Source organism: Octodon degus, unplaced genomic scaffold (assembly GCF_000260255.1).
Source record: "Octodon degus isolate 3935 unplaced genomic scaffold, OctDeg1.0 scaffold00117, whole genome shotgun sequence".
In the NCBI taxonomy this organism is placed as follows: Eukaryota; Metazoa; Chordata; class Mammalia; order Rodentia; family Octodontidae; genus Octodon; species Octodon degus.
In genome coordinates this window covers 5,824,617-5,830,695 of record NW_004524693.1, presented here as the reverse complement: position 1 = coordinate 5,830,695, position 6,079 = coordinate 5,824,617, and the positions used below count along the sequence as shown (strand labels likewise).

At 35.4% G+C, this 6,079-nt stretch overlaps 1 pseudogene; it reads right to left on the bottom strand.

Moving 5' to 3' along the window:
* Window positions 1-672: 672 nt before the first annotated feature.
* The window catches only part of LOC101569124, a 41,728-nt pseudogene continuing 36,321 nt past the window's right edge, over window positions 673-6,079 (bottom strand).

Sequence of the window (6,079 nt, the reverse complement as noted above, 5' to 3'; positions counted from 1 at the left end):
AAATCTCACTAGTTTTCAAAAATACTAACCATTATATAAATGTAATTTTTTTCATAGTTGAATTCTTCAGCTACAGTTTTTTTTATTTTTTTTTTCGGAATCAGGGATTGAACTCAGGCCCTTGCGCTTGCCAGGGAAGTGCTTATTCCACTGAGCCCTCTCCCCAGCCCCTACAGTATATTTTTAAAAGCTTCCTTTGGACTATTCCATTTAGTACTTCAAGTTTCCATTCTGCACCTCTGACAACTAGCACAGATTTGTTTGTTTTGCACTAATTGCATCTTTCAGAATTTGCTACTGTGTTACTTATGTACAAAAAAATAATAGTGAATAACTGTACCAAATTTCAGAAGCAGCATAGTAATGAAAAATTCAATCATATGTAATACAAAAAGGGATAAAGTGCAACAGGAATTTCCTTTCCACCACATTAGTCATATATAATCTTTTTTTCATGCTTTTAAAGTAATATTGTAACTTTCATTTTCTTAACTTGTCAGGAGGATGAAATAAAATTTTAGGTGGCCCACCTTTAATTAAAAAAAAAACTTAAATAGACTTAAGTACTTTTACTAATATACACATCGAATTACTGACAGGATGACTTCATGTAATTTTCCCCTTTCAGATGGCACTTGCAGGTTAAAAAAAATGCAAAAATGTCTACAGACTTTAGATGTTTACTTGAAAAGATTCTTAAACAGCAGTTTGATGTTGGGTTTCCTCATCTAACTGAAGATTCACAAATTCTCTATAATCAAACTGATGTCTTGATTTAGGTGACTAACTAAATTTTTAGTAATCGAGCTAGGATCTCCCCAAGGAAGAGCCACACAAATAGGGCATGTCGCAGGAGCTACGTGAAATGGGTGGTTACTATTACAGTGATCCAGCAAGCATTGTCTGGTAAAATTAGACTCTTGACACAAGGGACACTTAAAGGTGGGATGGCCAGAAGAACTTTTATTATCTTGGTAAATATCTGTATTATCAAATGTGGATGTTTCACTCCTATTACTGTTCCCTACAGAATCTTGAGAAATCTGAAAGTTTGGGATGACAGAAGAAACACCATACTTATCCTGACAGTTCTTACAAAATTTGTAATAATGTCTCATGTGATAAAATTTAACCTGTTTTGCACAACATCTGCAACGACCAGAAAATTTCTGCATGATGTTCTCAAGATATAAGGCACATTCTGAATATGTTCTTTCTCTTCTAGTAACATTTCCATGACACAAGAGACAATGCGTTCCACTTTCTCTCATTGCAGTCAGGAAACATTTTCTTCAAAAACATGCCTACAGGCTGTGGTCCACACAGGTGTCTTCAACACCTCGTGACAGATGGGACAGTAGAAACAGTCTTTGATGTAGGACGTGGGCGTGGAGAACTCTTCCACTATGGCAAGAGGTGGTGAACAAGATGATGGTGGCAGCCGAGGTGGGGGTGGTAGCCCAGGTCCTTGCTCTCTGTGCAAACCCAGAGGAGGAAGGCTTGTGATTATGTTTTTCTGCTGGATGGGTAAGACCAAGTTAAAGCAAGACCAATATAACTAAAAATGTAACTTTTGTATCTGAGGGTATCAGTCAAATACCCTCAGAATTTATCCTGAAACCATGTATAGCATCTTGTAGATCCTTTTTCAGTGTCAGCCATCTGGATGAATCATGACCATTGCCTGAATAGCTTGCTGTCTGTGAAAGCCTGAGACAATGTTTTCTCTCTATCTGACTCTCCTTAGGCACACTCTACACCATCAATTACTTTTCTCTGTAGTCCTACAATCTCCTTGATCAGAAAATTTGGAACACCACTCAGTTACAGGAAGTCAGAGCACTGGTTCTCTTATGTCTTGAGTCCTCACTGATCTTGAAGGGCTAGGGCCAAAATATTGACTATCCTTGTAGCTCCTTTATTTTTCTAATTTTTGTTCTGCAAACATTAGTTGTTAAACACCCAGAAGAGAAACGTATTGATATTATTACCCTGTAACTGAGGCACTTGAGCTTGACATCAGTATCTGTCTGAATATCAAATGCCTTAGACACAATATGGAATAGCAGTTTTCCAACCACGATGGATATTCTAAAACTTAAATCACTATAAAATGTGAAAAAATTGCACATTTTGCACAGAGATTTAGAAATCAAACTATAAACAACATCATAGCAGGACAATCTTATGACTTTTTGTCTTGTCTCTTCTTTACTACTATTATCTTTTTTTAAAAAAGTTACTTTTAAAAAAGCATAGCAATGATTGATATGATATTAGGAGCAGTGCACGTTTAGAAGACGAAAATAATGGGTATTTCAACTATTTAGTATTACACATTTCTATCCTCAGTGTAGTTGCTTACTTTACAGATATCAGCACATAGAGTTAGTCAGGGTGAAAATTGTACTCATTAACTGCTATTTTCAAACACCAGATGGAGATTCTTAGGACTATTGCCTTACCCATCTTGCTTATATAAATGTATGGTTTTATCCCTGCCATATTTCCTAAGTTGTTGCCTTTGTCACTCTTCATTGTTTAATCCTTAAGTACTTGCTTTCCACTTAACCATGTTATAACTTCCAATTTTTATTTCTTCTTTTGAGCTCTTACACTAGGGAGATAATATAATATTTACACACATGGGCCTGGTTTATTTCATTTATGAGTATATCTTTAAGTGGCATCCACTTATATATGAAGGCTTCAAGTTTATTTTTCTTTATAACTGAGCAACACTCCATTGTATAAAAACACCACATCTTTTTCATCCATTCTTCAGGTGACAGGCATTTTGGTTGTTTCCAAGATTTGGCTATCACAAATTGTGCTGCTACAAACATAGGCACATATACATCACTATGACATGATGTTTTTGGAAAATTCCCAGAAGGGGGAAAGCTTATTGAATGGACTTTCCAGTATCTTGCTTTTCTTAGTGTATAGTGGACTCAAACTGTACTGCAACAGATAATTTCCTATTTTGATCTTATCAAGGTCAAAAAATTCCTAACTTTTAAGCATAAAACTTAGAGGTGATGTCTCTGGAAACTTCAGGATTATTCCCAAGAAACACTGTGGACTCTAGTGAGAGAAAGAGAGATTAGGTCAGACTCCTTAAGATGGCATCTCATACAGAGGGATGCATAACTTTTGAGTCTTTAAGTTATTCTTTGTGAAACTCAAGTATTGCTAGCCAGTAATCTCCAGCAAAAGCAGCACCTGTGCCTCTTACTTATTTATTTATTTAGGGTTTCAGGGTAAGTTCTGAGGGGATTTGACTGACCTTGTCAGATGCAAAAGTTAAAATTTTTGTTATATAGATCTTGGTTCATATTGGTCTTAACCTTCCAGCAGAAAAGTATAAAATTGTGGTTAAAAAAGTAAAGCCATATTAATATGCTCAGCTGTAAAAGGCTCAAGTCAACAACATCTGACACTGTCAGTCTTACAGATAACCCACTACTATTATAGACTACTGGACTATATTAGATTACTCTGCTGAATTCATGCACCTATAATATATTAATGGCAATGGAATATACATCTCTGACAAAAGTAAAGAAAAAAGGGGATATAATTGGATCATTTTGTAGTAGAAAAATTTATATCTGTATATATGAAATAGCACAAGTATACAGCTATTTTTCATAGTTCAATGAGCAGAAAGTTTTGAACTAATAATGTGGAGACAAGATAGCACATCTACATCTTGTACTAGGAGTAATTACTACAGATAACAATATGCAATATATTAATTATTGTAACTGTACCACTAAATGTTGTGAAACTGTCTCATTGCTATTTCTTTCACAATAAAATTATTTAAAAAGAATATTTCATACACTCTAGTCTAATATGACTCATGGTGTTAAGCATACCACCTGGGTGGGCCCCCAACCAGTCACTTTAGAGACAGAATATGTTAAATTATCCAATTAATGAAAATTTGATAATTTACAGAAGTACAATTAGACTCCCCCTTTAAGCATTTAAAAGCCAAAAATCCTTTGAAAGTTCTTAGTACAAGGATATCTCAATTTTGCAATCTATAATCAATTGAGTTGAACTTTGTCTCTGATTTCCTTTGTTTTGCTCAGGTCTTCAGGCACTGTTTCTAAATTATCCAAATTTCTGTTACAAGAAAAGAAGAGATCATCTAATCCAATCCATAAAGAAGTGTAGAGGAGCCCACATATATTCTAAAATCAGAGCCCTATATCTTATGTACAATGATTAGATTTCCTGTTGTTCATGAGGTCAGTTAACAAAAAGAAAGTAGAAAACAAATACAACAGAACCATATTATGAACCGATGTGATCAAAATTCATGAGAAAATTTGCAGCTCCATGTGACTGATTCACAGGACAAAATAAAAGGTCCATCCAATATGATGAAACATGACTAATTCACATTTTAAATCAAAATAAATTACAAAAATGACAGAAAGATAGACTGTGATGAAATAAGGTACCAAAGCTCAAATAATGACACTGAGAGATCAAAGCCCATCTAGGGGTAAAGCACAAACTCTAGGTTACACACAGGGAACATGGATGATTTGTTCTGTGACTAAGTTAATAATAGACTCTGTGGTAGCTGTTTACTGACTCCCATAGTAATTTACCAAAACAGAAAATAGAGGATAGAAAATGGGAGATAAACTTAAAGTGCATCTATGGGCTTCTTACCAAGTGGGAGAATCCCAAAGCACGTATGCTTTCTATCCTCCATCCCACATGGTAGCCCCCACCAGAAAACTGTTCTTAAAACCATCAGTAAAGTTCCTGAGTTCCCCAGTTTCCATCAGTTTTATGACCCTCTATATCCTTGCTTCTTTCAACAAAAACAAAGTCCACCCTAGGAGACCTGGATGATTGCACATTTCCTGTGTAAGTAAAAGAATAACAATCTGACCCAATCGTCAGCTGCAGTTCATAGATTTTATGGAAGGGAATAAGCAAAGCTTTGCCCATGGGCCTTCCCTCCTCTTTCATGGTTTTTGTAACATATGTTACTGGGCTTTGGAGTTCTGGGAATCTTTCTAGAGATTCTCTCTAGGTATTTACTGTCCTGAACATGGAACTGAATAAAAACAATTGTCAAGGCTAGCAAGGTTCTACATTATTAAAGGTAGAAAAAGACACATATTCACCAAGTGAGACTGTGCTAATTAATTAACCTTGAGATCTCAATAATGATTTCTTTACTGACCACTGTGTGTTTCTCATGCATGTGAGGAGAAAAAAGGAGGAGGTCTGCTCCATACCATCATTCTGGGTACTAGGCAGTTGAAGACATCGTCTTGTAGATGAATCATTTCCAGGTTATGTACACTGTATTTCAGGGACCTTTCTTGCTCTTTAATAATTATCTCTCTACTAGCAACAACATTTCAACCCCAGAAAGAACTAATGCACTAAGGGCATGTAATGTATTCACTTTATTCCTATGTATCTATAATGACCTTCTTTATGTATCATCCCCAGGAGAATTGAAAAATAACCACATCAATAATTTTCTGGATTTATTCTGAGATCCTGTACCTCAGATTGTTTGAGGGGATTACACTGACCTTATAGACCCAAAAGCTACAACTCTTGTTGCATAGGTCCTGCTTTACCTTGGTCTTAACCAACCAGCAGAAAAGTATAAAAACAAAATATAAGAAGTAAAGCCATGCTGTTATGTTGAGCTGTACGGGACTCAGGTAAACAGTTTCTGACATTGCCAGTCAAGCATAAGACCCAATACTATTATGGACTACTGAACTTTTTTAGATTATTTTGCTGAGTTAGCACATATATAATATTCAAATAATGGAACTTAACAAAAAAGGGTATACAGATGAATGTCCATTTTGTATCTGTGTATTCAAAGGGATTAGGATAGATGTATAGTTACATTCTCTTAATGAATAGAGCGATTTGTTCTAATGGTGTTTGTAGATAGGATATCATGTCTGCAACTTGTACAGCAATTAACCACTGGGAGGAACGTATGCAATGTGTTAATTATTGAAACTGTCCTACCAATTTGATTTGAAACTGTCTCATTGCTATTTGTTTATCAATA